Raw genomic sequence first — 17,536 nt, 5'->3', positions numbered from 1 at the left:
TGGAGGACACGTCAGACCTGCAAGTGGCCATGGAACGCATGCAAAAAGTCACCAAGCTCCTGCACAACAAGCTGGACGACCAGGACGGGCGTTCGCGAAGAAACAACGTGCGCATCCTTGGACTTCCAGAGACGGAGGGGAAGGGGGCCATGGACCTCTACGTGGAGGATCTCATAAAGAACAAACTGCAACCTAAAGGCCTGTCCCACTTCTTTTCGGTGGAAAGGGCGCACAAAGTTCCAGGAGGTCCGCCCAAGACAGGAGCAGCGCCGAGACCTGTGCTGGCCAGGCTCTTCAATTTTAGGGACAGGGATGCGATCCTGCAAGCGGCGAGAACCTCACCACCTGTTAGGATCCAAAATGCAACCTTGGCTTTCTTCCCAGACTACACGGCAGAGGTGGCCAGGCGTCGCAAATCATTCACGGAGGTGAAAAAGGCACTGCGGGACAGAGAATTGCCATACTCCATGTTGTTTCCGGCTAAGTTGCGTATTGTGGCCGAGGGGAAGACGTGGTTTTTCGATACACCGGAAGTGGCACAAGAATGGATAGAGGGCTGGAGACCAGCGGGACAGCGACATCGCACACATCGGGACCGCCCGATACATCGCAAATAAAAGACAATGAACAGTCAGGACTCCCACTCGCCCCGTCAAGAGGGCGCTGAAGAAACGGAATCAGATCTTGAAAGAGACCCGCTTGACTCTGGACAACTGGCTCCGATCTGAAACCAGATTGTGGTATACGGGGCTGAGTATGGCACGACGGGCCCTGGACCTGGCGTAGCTGAGTAGGGTGGGCACAGTCAGTGCCTGTAAGGGACTCACCAACCCCACGAGCAAGTAAGATGGCGGGGGAAGGACTAAAGCACTCTGCAAAGTTGGGGAATCGGGCGGGGGTTTGTCCGAGGAGCAGGGTAGCAGGGAGGGGGGACGGGAATGAAGTTTTCTTGTTAGAGTTCATGTTTTCGTTCACAGTCATCACACAACACTCACACGATACCATCACCTCGAATGTCGCCATTCTCCTACACTGTATAGCACGAAGCAATACATGTATTTATCCTAGGGACACACTTAATGCGAAGCTCTCACACCGACTCAATGGCCAGGCCGCTTCACAACACGCCCGCTGAGGGCTCCCCGGTAGCTATGGGGGTGCCCCCATTGCGCATGCTAACATGGAATGTCAGGGGCCTAGGAGACAAAATAAAAAGAAGCTTGGTACTGCAGGCCATAAAGAGGCAAAGCCCGGACTTGGTCCTTCTACAGGAAACCCACCTTGCGGGATCCACTTGCAAAGCACTTGATAGGCGCGGCTATTCAATGGCGATACATGCTGAATTCACTACCGGCTCCAGGGGGACGGGAATACTGGTAAAGAAGTCATCACCCTTTATCATAACACATCGCGTGGCGGATGATCAGGGTCGCTTTGCTGCGCTACATGGCCAGTGGGAAGGCAGACCTCTTAATATAGTATCGGTATATATCCCCCCGGCACTGCACTCCGTGGCCCTGCCTGCACTAGGCAACTTCCTCCTAAACCTTCCTGAAGGGGACACGATTATTGGGGGAGACTTCAATGCCATTATGGATCCACTAAAGGACACCCTACCCACTAGGGCCCGCTCACGAGGAACGGCTTCACTCTCGGATTTTGTAGAGGCCCTGGGCATCATAGACATCTGGCGGCATCTACATACCGAAGACACTCAGTACACCTATTACTCAGCCGTACATAATAGCCTATCCCGTATAGATTACTTTCTAGCCCTGGGGTTGGGACTGGGAATGGTGGACAAAGTGGACATTCTACCCAGGGGCATCTCTGACCACTCCCCGATTGCGCTGTCGCTTACCACCAGGGAAAGAAAATGCGCTAGGCTCTACCCAATTTACCCAAATTTCTTAAAAGTCCCGAAGATTCGGAAGAAACTTAAACTAGCGACAACGCAATATTTTGCTGAAAATACGGGGACGGTGACATCACCATCAATCCTGTGGGAGGCATACAAAACAGTCCTCAGGGGGGTGGCCATAGCAGCCATAACGGGACACAAACGAGACTCCCGGAAGGAGCTCGCGGAACTGGAACTAGCACTCAATACAGCTAACACTGCACACATGGAGAACCCCTCCCCGGCCACGACACACACACTCATGATTCGGCAACAGCAGTACCAGGCCCACCTTAAGACGACAGAGAAGGGTTACATCGCGAACACTAAACATAGAATATATGACGTGGGTGACAAAGCGGGTAAAATGCTGGCATGGTTGGATAAGAGGGAGAATGGAGCGAAAGGCAATCAAAGAATACACACGGAGGAAGGACGGACACTAACACACCCAGAGGAAATAGTTTGCGCCTTGGCTCAGCATTATCAAAAAATATATACCCCAGACCGCATAGTCACAAAGCAAACGGCAGCAGCAACACTGGCGGACATTGCCGTCCCCAGCATTACGCAGGAAGATATGCTAGCCCTGGAAGTAGACCCAACGGAAAAGGAAATTCAACTGGCAATTCAGGCACTACAGTCTGGTGAGGCGCTGGGTCCGAATGGGATACCCGTGGAATGGTACAAGTCCATGGCTCCGGAGCTCAGTACCCCGCTGCTGGCCATATTTTTAGAAAGCAGGGACAAGGCAGAACTGCCGATAGACCAACGCACGGCCACGATTGTGCCAATACCTAAGCCGGGGAAACCCCCGACTGAATGTGCCTCATATCGACCGATATCATTACTTAATATTGAGGCCAAGATATTGGCTAAGCTTCTGGCCACCCGTTTGCAGCCGCACCTAAGTACCCTGATCCACCCTGACCAATCAGGCTTTATGCCACACAGAAGCACGGCGCTGAATCTCCGGAGAGTTCATGGAGTGATGGCCCGTGCACACCTCCTCTCGGAGAGGGCTGTGATTCTCTCCCTCGACGCTAAAATGGCGTTTGACCTTGTCGAATGGGAATATCTCTTCATGGTCCTTGAGCATATGGGATTTGGACCGAAATATATAGCCTGGATACGACTGCTTTATACGAAGCCAGTCGCACAAGTAGTGGCTAATGGCCACATATCGCCGAGGTTCCAGTTAGGCAGGAGAACTAGACAGGGTTGCCCCTTGTCGCCCTTGCTCTTTGCGCTGGTGCTAGAGCCCCATGCAGTTCAAATCAGAGCTACACCCTTATTTGCGGGCATTAAATGGGATGAGGGATGGGAGGACAAAATCTCTCTATACGCCGACGACATGCTCATCTACATGACGGCACCAGACGCCGGCATCCCAGCCCTGCTAGAACTCTGTAACACGCACGGACGCTCGTCGGGCTACACCCTGAATTGGTCGAAATCTGTCGTGTACCCGCTGAAAGGCCCGGCACCGAGGTTGCGGGATGACTGTCCCCTGACTATGTCAACAACCTCCTTCAAATACCTGGGTATTGTCATCACGAGCGGGGAAACTGACCTCTTTGCCAGTAACTTGAAGCCACCTATAGATCGCCTACGGGCGGACGTTAAACACTGGGCGGCCCTGCCCCTGACTCTACTGGGAAGGGCGGCATTATACAAAATGATGGCACTCCCAAGGCTCCTCTATGTCTTAGAAAACACCCCACATCTGGTGCCACAGCGATACTTCAAGCAGATTGTGGCGCTGGTCTCTTCCCTGCTCTGGAATACTGGCCCGACACGTATAGCGTACGACAAATTGGTTAAAAGCTGGTATGGGGGGGGAATAGCACTCCCTAATATTCAGCTGTATTACTGGGCGGCCCAGCTTAAAGTAATAAATTATTGGATACACACCCCGAGAGAAGACCCGGCCTATCGGGCGGACTGGTCGCAGCTTGGAACGGACTGCATGCTGTCAGTGCTATACAATAAACCGCAACTTAAAATTCTAATCGGTCCAACCAGACACACAGCGACCCTATGGCACATGGCGCAGGCTCGCCTGGGATGGGCAGGAAGAATCACCAAAATGACACCATTATGGGACACAAAATCATTGGGAAATCTCAGGGGCTGTAAGGGTTTTGAACGGTGGGACTCCATAGGCATTTCTACAGTGGGGGACCTCTGGGACAATGGCACGGTAATACAGTTTCCACACCTACAGCAGCAATATAACCTCGGGCCCACGGAAACATTCCGTTATGTACAAATTAGACACGCACTACTTCGAGCGATTCCTGCGGATACTACTCTGCCGGACTCCTCTCCGTTAGAAGATAGGCTGCTAACAGAATTCATGATCCAAAGCGCGACCTCACTCACATATAAAAAACTGATCAATAATTTGAAGGACCCCACACTGAAACTTAAAGAAAGGTGGGAGGGAGAAATAGGCGAGGCGGATGAATCTGAGTGGAATGAGGCGCGGGCCTCCCCAAGAGAGGTGGGAATCTCGAGTAAATTCAGACTGGTGCAACTAAAAATTTTACACCGCATCTACTACACCAGAACGCTACTTCATAAAATACAGAGAGCACCACATCCCTTTTGCTTGAGAGGCTGCGGGGAGGAGGGGACATTATTTCATACACTATGGGAATGTCCACAAATACAAGAATTCTGGAGGCAGGTAATGCGCACGATCTCCCAAGCACTTAAAATTTCTGTGTTGCCGGAACCGCGCAAGTGCCTCTTAAACATCTGGGACCCCAATGACCTGGGTAGATATGAACTGATTTGGGCAACACTGGCCATGACAGTGGCCAAGCGGGATATAGCGCAGAAGTGGGGCGCACTAGAACTACCCACCGCGAGTAGATGGGCTAAAAACATGGATATCCTGATGGTCACAGAAAGGGCAGTGTACACCCTACGTGCGGCGCCTCGAAAGTGGAACAAGGTATGGGTAGCATGGAATGTATATAGGGGTGAGATCTGTGACCCGTTGCCAGAAGGGGACGACCTAGACTCGGATGGGGAAGAGGAATGAAAGAGTGGAAGGGGGGTGCTAACCCTGGCGAAACGAACACACAATGGTTTTTGCGCTAACCTGGCTATGTAACGGTGAGAACACTATGGAAATGGCTGATTGCAGAGGTGGGTGGGAACACATTTGCAATGATGACACCGGTTTGAGGGGGGGGTTGTTTGTTTATTCTATAATATAAAAGCAATATTAATGTTGAATAAAGCACAAAGGGGGGAACAATATTACAACATAGTACATAAGACTAGAACGTACGAAAATGTATCTAAGAGTCTTCAAAGGTTTAATACATCACAATCTGAGCTCCTAACATGAATACTGCCACCTATGAAGAGATAACTGTACGAAAAGTAACCATGACCACTTGAATGTATGTTACTATGTGCACAGTATTCCTTCCTGTCAATAAAGTTTTATAAAAAAAAAAAGATCTCCAAGTTTTTATCAACCATGCCTAGGCTGGGGGTGAAGGTGGACTTAGTTCTCAGACCAGAGTCTTGAGGTTGTTCTCTGATTGGCCTATTCTCAAAGAACCGGCGTAAACGGATTTTACGAAAAAAGGATCTAAGATCCTTTTCCAGTTGAAATTTATTAATGCCTGTAGTAGGAACAAGGTTAAAACCCATCCCCAGGACTTGTTTTTCTGTATATGTTAGTATTCTATTGGACAGGTTTATGATTGGTGTTTTTTCTAGTGCCAATATACTTTGTTCCTGGTTCTTTTGTATTCCTGAGGGGCCGGGGTCTGTTGATAATCTTGATCCTGCTCTCTTTGGGCTGGCCTCCTCGGGTATTGGCCTCTCCCCCTGCCCCGAAAACTCCCTCGACTCTTCTGTGGGCGTTGGTCTAAAAAAGGGGTTTCATATTCCCTATTCTGTCCTGTATATTCTACATCTTCTCTGCACTGTTCTTCCTCCTCTATGCTGCTCTCTGATGTCCCTGAGAAGTGTACATGTCTGGGTCTTCTAGGCTGGAACCTTGTCTGAAACCTAGGTTTAGGGCCCTCATTCCTATTGTTTTCTGCCTTCTCTGTGTAGTAATCTTTTCTTAGGAATGGGTATACCACTTCCTGACTGAATTTATTTATGTCCTTTCTTAATTTTTGGGTTTTCCGGTTGGTTAAATATTCACAATATCCCTTCATATCTTGATTTATCTCCTCTAGTCTCTTTTTGGCGTCTTCCACTACATTGCTGTCTAGTAGGACCTTTTCTAATTCCTCCATCTCTTTTATTTCTATCAGGACAGTGGTTTGGGCAGTTTCAATAATAAGCAGCATAAGGTCTCTGCTGCATCTATTACAGATGAAAGTCCATGTTTCCAGGAACTTTTGGTTTTCCACAAAGAGCCCTGGTTCATTGCGAATTTGGAGACCTATGGGTATCTTACCTGCCCTCACATACAGTGTCATAAAGTCAGCGTGCAGTTCTGTCCTAATGATTTTCTTTTTAAGGTTAATGAGTTGGTTCCACTTCTCCCCTCCATTTGGGATGACTGTGATGTTACTGCTCCCTCTATTGGAGCTCAATATTTTGTTGAGTTGTTCTTCACTAAAGCCAAAGGTCTTCAGTGTATCCATTTTATGATTGGAAAGGGACTATTGGGTTTTATTAGGGTAGGAAAAACTGTAATAGTCAACACGAAAAACCTAAACTCTCCAGCACAAGGCCGTACTTAACCGGTTTCAAAAGAGAGGGTACCCCACTTTCACCAGGGAACAGGGTAGAGAGACAGTAAGTCAAAAGGGGAATCCCTGGAGTCAACTTGTTTACCTCACCCCTGTCTCATCAGGGAGAAGGACCAGTAGTCCACTATATATCAGGGAATATATAAGGATTTCCACAAAGAAATAAAATCGTTCACAATCTAATTTTATTAAAAACCAATATCTGAGCAATAAAATACAAGACAAATTAATACAAAACAATTAAAATCCAAGGAATGTTCCTTGAGACGAACGTAAGCAATTGAAAACAATGAGCACAATTAAAAAATACACAGCTAATATAGACATATATGTAACATTTCAGCAGTTAATAGACATAAAACAAAACAATATACTTTGACAAACCCCTCGTATCGCTGTGGCTCCCGAATGTCTCTGCCACTTTGTATTACTAGATCCACAGGCCTAAGGCACTTTAACTTAAGTAAACACTAGTGATAATGTTGGGTATCCATCTAGAGTTTACCAGGCCCTGATTGGATTCTTTATGTCAGAAAAAATGCGTCGACGCGTTTCGGTGCAGTACATTTGATTCTGTGGCACCTTCTTCAGGACTTCTCTTGTTGGGGTTTCAAGAAGCGATTAATTACACCATATCTGTGGATGTATAGGAAGAAAGGTACGGAGTCATTTATCGTACAGGATACCAGCCTCTCTTCATTCAGTGTACTATGACTGTCTATATCATAAGTGGGTGCTTGTTGTTGACACACAATGGTTTAGATTACCGTCATCCCTGTAAATGCCTATTTCCTAGTTACTAGATGGTTGCTCAATGGTAGCATTTATTACTATAGGTAGTACCATATTCAGATAGACATCCTTCTTGGGGAACTTATTTTCGTTTACGCTATATATGCATTGCATACAGTACAACACCAGACTCCATTTACAGTGTTCTTGTTAGCAAAATCACATTACATTCCCTCCGAGTCTATTTCAGTCTGGAAACTGGTATCGGGAAGTGACCCACTTTGGTCTGGGGGGATTCTACTACAGGGATCATAGACATAATAGATAAAGTTCAATCTCACCCCCACTTTCTGTGGAAGACAATCCAACATGGGATCTGCGTTGTGTTGCAATTTGATTCTGCAAACTTTTATGTAGATATTTCCTAGTAGATAATATCAATGCGTTAGCGAAGATTATTGCATAATATATACTCACACCTAACTAGATAAATTGATATTTTATTCCAGTTACCTCTCTCCTAACATAGGAGCTCCTTCTCTTGGGGTGTCTTTCTTTCGTCCTGTCGAACTACTTCACAATGTTTTGTTGTATATCTATATGGGGGCGAAACACATAGTATTTATTCTGTGTCTGTCACCTTTTCCTGTTTATAATCTAATAGTGGATTTGTGGTTTTCTTGGATATCTACATCAAGAGCCAAGATAAACAACTTAAAGTAGAATTGTACAAGAAAGAGTCGGACCGGAATACAATTCTACACTATAACAGTTATCACCCCAAAAGCCAGAAAGACTCGATACCCTTTGGGGAGTTCCTACGGTTGAGGAGGAACTGTACTGATCTAGCAGATTTCCACAAACATGCCAGAGACATGAAAAAGAAGTTCAAAGACCGAGGCTACCCGAAAAAATTAATTGACCACTCGCTCAAAAGAGCACAATACTATGACAGGGATTGTCTGATCAAGAAAGTTGGGAAAAAGAAAACACATGACAAAATAGTGATGGTAAGCCAACACTCAGTCATAGCCAACCAGGTTAAGAGCATTATCAATCACAATTGGAAAATCCTGAATAACGGTCCAGATGTAACTCCCCTTGAGCGTCCCCTGTACGCATATAGGAAGAATAAAAATCTGATATCCAACCCGGTATATACATACAGGGAGGACAGGATAGAGACTCAAACCACCCTGAGTGGACACAAAGCAGTTGGAAATAACAAGTGCGGAAATTGCTGTATTTGTGAACTATGTATAGTAACCAAGAAAGTTGAGCACAATGGAACCACACACGAAATCACCACCCTCAATAACTGCAGAACAAAGAATGTTATATATATGATTCTGTGTCCTTGCGACCAGGCATATATAGGAGAAACTGGCCGAGAAGTTAGGCTCAGGATAGGGGAACACAAATCTGCCGTTAAGAACAACAAAGAAAACGCCCCTCTAGTGTCCCATTGGATGGAAAAAGGGCATACAGTCAAAGACCTCAGATGGGTCATCCTAGAAAGAATAAAAGAACTAACTAGATCAGGCGACAGTACAGCAAGACGAAAACAACAAGAACAATGGTACATGGTTAAATTCAACACTATCAGGAAGGGCCTGAACTCTAGGGAAGAGTGGGAGGCTCTGATCTAGCCATATAAATTAGGAACTACATAATATCCAATACAAGCACTTTATGGCTCTATAAACTCGAACTGCCAATAGTACACCGTATAAGCAATGACAACCCCTAATAAGTAGAAAATACAAACAAAGACACAGCGAGATCTAGAGTGTAGGGGGTGTACTGGGGTCCCCCCAATAGGAACCCTCTGTCTGTTTGACCCTATCCCTAAAACAACTTGGGCAATAGACGTTAAACAACCATTAAGAGTCTCATATATACAAGATTCCAGATAACATGCTCCGATTATGGACAAGGGTACATGCCCAATAAGCAGGATAGGAAGGTCCAAGTTAGATGGCACTAGAGTGTCATACGTAATTCGAAATAACCATTTGCTCAAAATAGAGACAGTTGGTGAATACATGACTTCAACTACTATCGAGAAACCTAATAATCAATAATATATATAGAACAAATAATAACATTGTCACCACTATAAGAAGTAAGTGAGGTTAAATATAAAACTTATAATATAATTGATGTCTCATATATACAACTCTAGTAAGTGACCACACCAATTATGATAATAGAACATAGAACGGACACGCCCCTACCCGTAGACTAACCTAAGAGGACGTCACTGCGGTCCGATGTAACACGGTCCGTTCGAATAGTAACATCTGTTGTCTTTTTTAAAAAGAATACCTAGGTAGACCTTAATATCAGCTAGGGCGCCGCCAGCCATGCAACAAAGTGGAACCATATGAAACGGGGAGTTCTATAGCATCAGTAAGTAGACTAAATGTAATCCAATGGTATTTACGGCTGAGTAGTACCGTTCCAAGATGGCGCCTACGTTCGCTCCGTGAATTAAGGCGCCGACACCCCCCACGATGAACAAAGTGCATTGAATTACATACCTACCTACACGTATAAACACAGGCACCTCAACACTAATTGGAACCATATGATATATATAATTTTATCGCATCGGGCAACAGGTTAGATGCAATACCATGTGAATCACGGCAGAGTATTACCATTCCAAAATGGCGCCTACGTTCGCTCCGCGAATCGAGGCGCCTAAACACCGCAAGAAGAGCCAGGTGTATTCAATTATATACCCACCTACTCATATAAATACAGGCACCTCCATCCAACACTCGAGTGAGTGAGGGAACGAGGCAGAAACGCGGCTCCATTGAGATTCAGGTAAGAGACTTCGTAGGCCACATCTGTCAGGTTAAGGGACAAGCTACTCCTGCGGGTATATCTTGGGTAATCCTTGGCACTATGGGCAACATTTGAAAGGATGTAAGCGTACCCCTAGGGCGGGTAGTTTTTAACGCCCCGAGCAAACCACATTAAAACGCTACTCAGCAGGGAGGAGGTTCCGCCTTTACACTAGAGCTCCCCGTGCGCGAAGGTAACCAGGATGACAACTCCAAACCAAGCTTAAGGGGGGTGGTGATATACTTAGGATGCTTAGTACTATACCAATGTAATGACATATCACCACATAGGGTAGCTTAGTAGGGTAGCTTAATAGCTTTGTGCCCTACCATTGTAATGACAGATCATCACATGGAATAGAGGGTGGCCATGAAAATGCAGGTCCCGGTTCCATAGACTGAAACCCACGTGTAAACACAGGGGGGTAGCACATTAGTAGTAAATTTAGGAGATTAGCACATTAGTAGTGAACCAAGCACACTTTTTCTAATGATAAACTTGACAGTACCATAGGACAAGCATTAATTGTTCTTCTGTACCCATTCTGTCTGAATAGAACATATCCAGTTCTGGGGAGGAATTGATATACCCTATGCCCGTTCAAGGAAAGTTTTAATACACTACGAGGTAAGAAAAACACAAATCCACTATTAGATTATAAACAGGAAAAGGTGACAGACACAGAGCAAATACTATGTGTTTCGCCCATATAGATATACAACAAAACATTGTGAAGTAGTTCGACAGGACGAAAGAAAGACACCCCAAGAGAAGGAGCTCCTATGTTAGGAGAGAGGTAACTGGAATAAAATATCAATTTATCTAGTTAGGTGTGAGTATATATTATGCAATAATCTTCGCTAACGCATTGATATTATCTACTAGGAAATATCTACATAAAAGTTTGCAGAATCAAATTGCAACACAACGCAGATCCCGTGTTGGATTGTCTTCCACAGAAAGTGGGGGTGAGATTGAACTTTATCTATTATGTCTATGATCCCTGTAGTAGAATCCCCCCAGACCAAAGTGGGTCACTTCCCTATACCAGTTTCCACACTGAAATAGACTCGGAGGGAATGTAATGTGATTTTGCTAACAAGAACACTGTAAATGGAGTCTGGTGTTGTACTGTATGCAATGCATATATAGCGTAAACGAAAATAAGTTCCCCAAGAAGGATGTCTATCTGAATATGGTACTACCTATAGTAATAAATGCTACCATTGAGCAACCATCTAGTAACTAGGAAATAGGCATTTACAGGGATGACGGTAATCTAAACCATTGTGTGTCAACAACAAGCACCCACTTATGATATAGACAGTCATAGTACACTGAATGAAGAGAGGCTTGTATCCTGTACGATAAATGACTCCGTACCTTTCTTCCTATACATCCACAGATATGGTGTAATTAATCGCTTCTTGAAACCCCAACAAGAGAAGTCCTGAAGAAGGTGCCACAGAATCAAATGTACTGCACCGAAACGCGTCGACGCATTTTTTCTGACATAAAGAATCCAATCAGGGCCTGGTAAACTCTAGATGGATACCCAACATTATCACTAGTGTTTACTTAAGTTAAAGTGCCTTAGGCCTGTGGATCTAGTAATACAAAGTGGCAGAGACATTCGGGAGCCACAGCGATACGAGGGGTTTGTCAAAGTATATTGTTTTGTTTTATGTCTATTAACTGCTGAAATGTTACATATATGTCTATATTAGCTGTGTATTTTTTAATTGTGCTCATTGTTTTCAATTGCTTACGTTCGTCTCAAGGAACAATCCTTGGATTTTAATTGTTTTGTATTAATTTGTCTTGTATTTTATTGCTCAGATATTGGTTTTTAATAAAATTAGATTGTGAACGATTTTATTTCTTTGTGGAAATCCTTATATATTCCCTGATATATAGTGGACTACAGGTCCTTCTCCCTGATGAGACAGGGGTGAGGTAAACAAGTTGACTCCAGGGATTCCCCTTTTGACTTACAGATCCTCCCTTGACCAGAAACAAGCATCCTGGGACCGGTTTCAGGGTTTCACCCATCATCAGCCAGGTTAGCTAGACTCCAGTGGCATGGAGAGCAGGAGACCCACGCCTGGGCAAACCCAAAGGGTGTAATATCCAGACTGAGAAAGAGAGTAAGGCAATAACCAGACTTAGGGAGAGAGCGCAGAAGCAGTAACCTGACAGAGGGGAAATAAACAGATTTTAAAAGGGTATAGTAACCAGCTGGGAAAGAGAAAGCACAATAACCAGACAGGGCACTAATCAGAGATAAAGGGTACACTAATCAGACAGAGCGGGGGAACAACTAATCAGATTCTGAAAGACAGAGGACTGGAAAAGGAACAATAACCAGACAGAGAGAGCAGTAGTAAAACAGAGAGAGGGAATTCTTTCCAGTCTGAGAAGTTAATTTTGCTTTTGTCACACTGAGTGGGAAGGGTATGACCAGATGTGGTTCCTGTGTGCACTGTGCCACTGGATTCAAGCTAGCCTGGCTGATGAGGGTAGATGCCCCAAAACCGAGAAGTGTGGCCCTACTTTTTATATTTGTCTCAAAGGCACACATGAACTTGTATCATTAATGGGAGAGGCAATTATCACTATTGTCCTGATGAAGGTGGTTTTCAAATAATTCCTAACCACCAACCGAGTCACGCTCTTTGTTTTTAGGGTTATATTCAAGGAACTTTCTTTCGTCTAATCCAATAAGTATCGATGGACTCCAACCGAATTGATTAATTCATTTGAAATAACCAATTTATGATGTTTTTATGTTTCGCATGTTTTTTGTCACTCATGTATTTTAGTACAATGATTTGTTAAGATGTATTGCAAGCAATTGTCTTTGTGTCTCAGCTTTATATATGATCCTTTAAGAACAATGGGACATTTTTAATAAAATGATCTTTTTGATATTAGGATTAGTCTCCATGTATGTGCTTATAATTGCTTTGTGGGTCTCTATCTGTGATTATTAATAGACACTTGAGTGGTTTGACGGATGATTTGGTGATAGTTGATGCATGGTTGATTGAAATTTAAAGAATCCTTTTGAGTCCAAGAGAATTTCATTTGTATTGATTACCCTTGGAACCCTGTCTCTTGGTCAGTGGGGTAACCACTCATACCAGAAGAGGCCAAAGACACACAGGAAGTCTTGTCCCCAGAGATAGTTTCTCGATGGGCACAAAGCACTGTCTGCCAACCGTGCCTTATTAACAGATTGATGCGTGTCCTATTCAATGACGGTGGACCCAGAATTGGGGGAATTTTCCATTTCAGAGATGGAGCTGTCGAGCAGGGGTGCCTCCAGACACTCAACTGTGAAGGATCTGAGGAAGTTTGTAGTGACCTTTTCCGCCCTGCATAAAGCACATTCTTGAGCAAGAAGGTTTTTTTGGAGAAGGATTTCTCGATCTGGAGGAGGTAAGGAGCTGCTTCATCCAGCAAGATCCCCAGAGAAAGCAAGATGGAAGGAATAACGGCTGGCAACATGGAAGACCGTTTAATGCTTTCTTCCCATCTAGAGGAAATGGCAGAAGGAAGGAGACTTCAGCGGAGGAACAAACTCCCCAGGAGGTGTCTCAAGTAAGAATTATAGGGTTTTCTCTTCTTAAACTAGGGGGGAAAGGTTCGGGAATTTCTGAGAAAAATGGATCGAGATTACGCAGGATCAGTGGAGGCTACAAACTGTACAGAGTTTTCACATACAGTTTTAAGCTGACAGGATGGTCCAAACCCTTGAGGTTTTCAGAATCAAAGCTACTCCCATATACACGTAAATGGCAGATGGAATGGAAAGCAAGGGAGCCATCGACAGGTATGCACTTCACCCCAGGGGTTTCTTAAGCAATATATTCCTTGTGGAGAAACATGACAAAGCGTACAGACCTATTATGAATCTAAGGGAGTTCAACAAGTGGCTTGTTTATCGCTACATCAGAAGGAGGGAATCCATCTTTTGAGAAATGCCAGTCTTCAGGAGATTGGATAGTCAGGTTAGGCCAAAAAAAGCTTACCTGAGTGTACCGACTTCTAATAGGTAGCTTCTTCAGTTTTGTTGGTGGAGACAGGGATCCACATTTGCAACTCTGCTTTGGTGCCATTGTCATTCTTTTTTTTTTTTTTTTAATTTTTGAAAACCTTTATTGCGCATGGTGCAGAAAGACAAATACGGGCCTACAACCATCCGGCCGGCCACAAGACTTTTGAGCGCAGGTGTCAACAATACAGTCCCCCAATGATGTCAGGCGATACAATAGCACATAACAACATGTATATTGGAAAATCACGTCGTCAGGGGGAAGGAGAAATAAAGGTTAATTTTAATTTTTTTTTTTTTCCGAATTAACAAAAGTCAATGAAGGATAAAGGCAAAAGAGATCCGAGTCCGTATAGTAGTTCCCACATGAGTAGGCAGCAGTAATAATGGCAGCAATTGCATGAATATCGCACCAGAGTAGCAGTACAATAGAATGACAAAGCAGACGACAGAAACCAGAATCGTGCCACTCCCAGTGCTACCCACTCCCAACCATTCTCTATCACAGGCCCAGAAAGGAAAACAGTACAAGAAAGCGCAGAAAAGTGAGAAAAAGGCCCATAGAAACTAAATAAGAGAAATAAAATCTACCCCCCCACCCTACACCAATGCGGAGGCTACGGCCTACCCCCCCCGACAATGTGCCTGTCGCCCCATAAAGAACCCGAAATGCAGTAAAAGTAAAAGGAAGGAAGAAGGAAAAAGAAGAAAATAATAAGAATATACACTCTGAGATATAGAGAGTGAGACTAGACCCTTCTAATCTGCGACTCCCAAAAAACTACCAGGGAAGCGGGAGGAGGAGCCAAACCAAACCGTCCCAGCTCTTCAGTCAGGAACACTATCCCCACTCTATTTACGACTACTAAGAGTCAGGCATTAGCACAGAAACAATTAGGGGAAAGTCAATATATCGTGTGCGACGTAAACAAGTATGTACCACTCTCAATCCCGGTCCAACCAGTCAAGCAACCAACAGCGTGAATAGAACCCAGCCCTGACCCAACCTAATGCAGACCCCATCCAGTTCCAGTCCCGCCAACCCATGAAGCAGTAGCACTATTAAACAGCCTAACCCTGGCCCGATCGTGGGTGTAAGACAAAACCAGCTCCCATATGAAGGCCCCGCATCCCTTGCACACAAAGACAATATGGCCGCCCAGAAGAAGAAGATGAGTCAGGAGAATAAAATGGCCGCCGACCATCTGTAGAAATCCCTTTGTCCACTTCACATAGTCCCAACAGGGCTTCCAGAGCACAAAAGTTCAGCAGAGGATGAGGCGAAAACCACAGTGAATGAGCCCTCGAGGGAGCCACGAGTTGTGCAGCCGGATTCCTCTTCAGGCTCGATAGTGCAGGCAACAATGATTCAAGCTTCGAAGGAGAGGGAAACAAAGTATCGGCAGCAGAATGGGCGAGCAGCTGGCCATAGGCGCCGGTGAAATCAGTTGCAGACAACAATGTATCACATCCACTTATAGCCACTGTATCTCCACGTGACGGCAAAGACAAATCCACACTTTGCTGGACACAAATGTTGCGCTCCCGACCCGCAGCAAATAACATTGAGTCGAACTGCTCACATAGTGCCCGGAGGCCACTACGCATTTGCGAATGGAGATCTCGTAGGGCGGCCAAAACGGAGCCTAAGGATGGTGGAGGCTGCGTCCCCGCATTGACAATGAGCCGAGTCGGCACTGTAGAGCTGGCGCTCAACGCTGGGAGATCCAAACAATCTGCGGGCAGAACCGGGTCCTCTCCCTCCAGCCGCGGGCAATCCGGTAAGGTCATGATTGCCGCAGGACGGTAAAATGGCCGCGGGGGGGGAGGGGGGTCTGCAGCAAAGACAAGCTCCCTTCCAGTCAATGTCGCCACAAAGATCGCGGAAAGCCAAGCGCCCGTCCCGTAAGGCTGTTGTGCTGCAGGTTAGGTAACAGAAGAAGGAGCCGGCAGCCCAAGGCGAGCCGGATCGCCGAACCTCCCCCAGCGCGCTCCAGCAGATCGAAGCAGGAGACTCGTTCCCCCGGGGCTTACCTCACAGCCCTCATGTTCCAGGCGCTGGGTACAGCAGTCTGTCGGCCCCCACCAGCGGGACCCAGCTGGCGGCAGACCTCGGTATGCAGTGCGGGCGGGACCACTCAGCCTGGAATGGTGTCGGCAGATCCGGTAGTTGCGGAGTCTCCAGGGGCCGGCGAGGGGCGAGGGTCCAGGGCGGGGAACACCTCCTCGAGTATCACCGGTATCCGGGCAAGCTGGGATCTCAAGATTACACAGGATTAATCAGCTCATCTTCGCACACGTTTCACCGCCAGGAGCGAGCAGGATATCAGGCAGGATATCATCGCGGAACCAGAGACCGACCGCCATTGTCATTCTTGTGATATTTCACAGAACGTCTGCATTCAGAGGTAGAACATGTGAGAATAGGGGGCATCAGGATGATTATTTACTTAGAGATTGCAAAGATGGACTGATGCACCCAACATCTGAAGTGGTGCCCGATCAGAACTTTTGCGTTGCTTCAAGAAATGGGTTTTGTTGAAAAATGCAGTAGAGGTGGTTCCACGCTATTAAAAACGACTGGGAGTTTACTGCAGATACTTTCTGGTTTGGAAGAAGGGGCCCAAACAAGAATGTAGGCCCATAGTAAACGTCTAACTCTAAACACATTTATTAACAAGCATTGGCATAGCCAATAGGTCTCGCTTTTGGTATTTTGTAAGTGGGTAGTTAGCTAGCATATAGTTTATGTGCAGTAATATAAAGGCTGTGAGGTAAAAAGGCTGACTGGGTGGGTGGGATGAAAGGGGTGGTTGGGGCTGGGGGCTACAGAGTGGGAGGCAGAGGTGGAAGAAGGGAGCCCAGGCTGGAGTTAAGGATGGAGGGAAGAGTAGCAAGAGAAAGAGGACGAAGCCGATCATTAGCAGTCCAAGTGGCCTGAGAAGGGAGAGGGGGGGATAGATCGTTGTAATTATTTTGGGTACATATGTACCCATTGATGGAAAGACTAACATTCCATGCATTGTATGGACTTTATCTGGCAATGCTGGTCATGCCCACACAGTGGCTTGTGCAGGAAGACGGGAAGCAGGAATGGGGAGGAGGGCCGGGTGGGGGATGCAGGGAGGGCACGTTGCTGCTGAACAGTGGGCGCCGCTTCCAGGACATGTGAGGCACCTTTCATGTTAGTCTTGGAGTATATGAATTGGCCGTCCTGTACTGGCATTGGAACTCTGCATGGGAGACGTTTAAAGT

This window comes from Lissotriton vulgaris, chromosome 5 (assembly GCF_964263255.1).
Source record: "Lissotriton vulgaris chromosome 5, aLisVul1.2, whole genome shotgun sequence".
NCBI lineage: Eukaryota > Metazoa > Chordata > Amphibia > Caudata > Salamandridae > Lissotriton > Lissotriton vulgaris.
The sequence above is the reverse complement of the archived record's forward strand: the minus strand, read 5'-3'. Positions refer to the sequence as shown.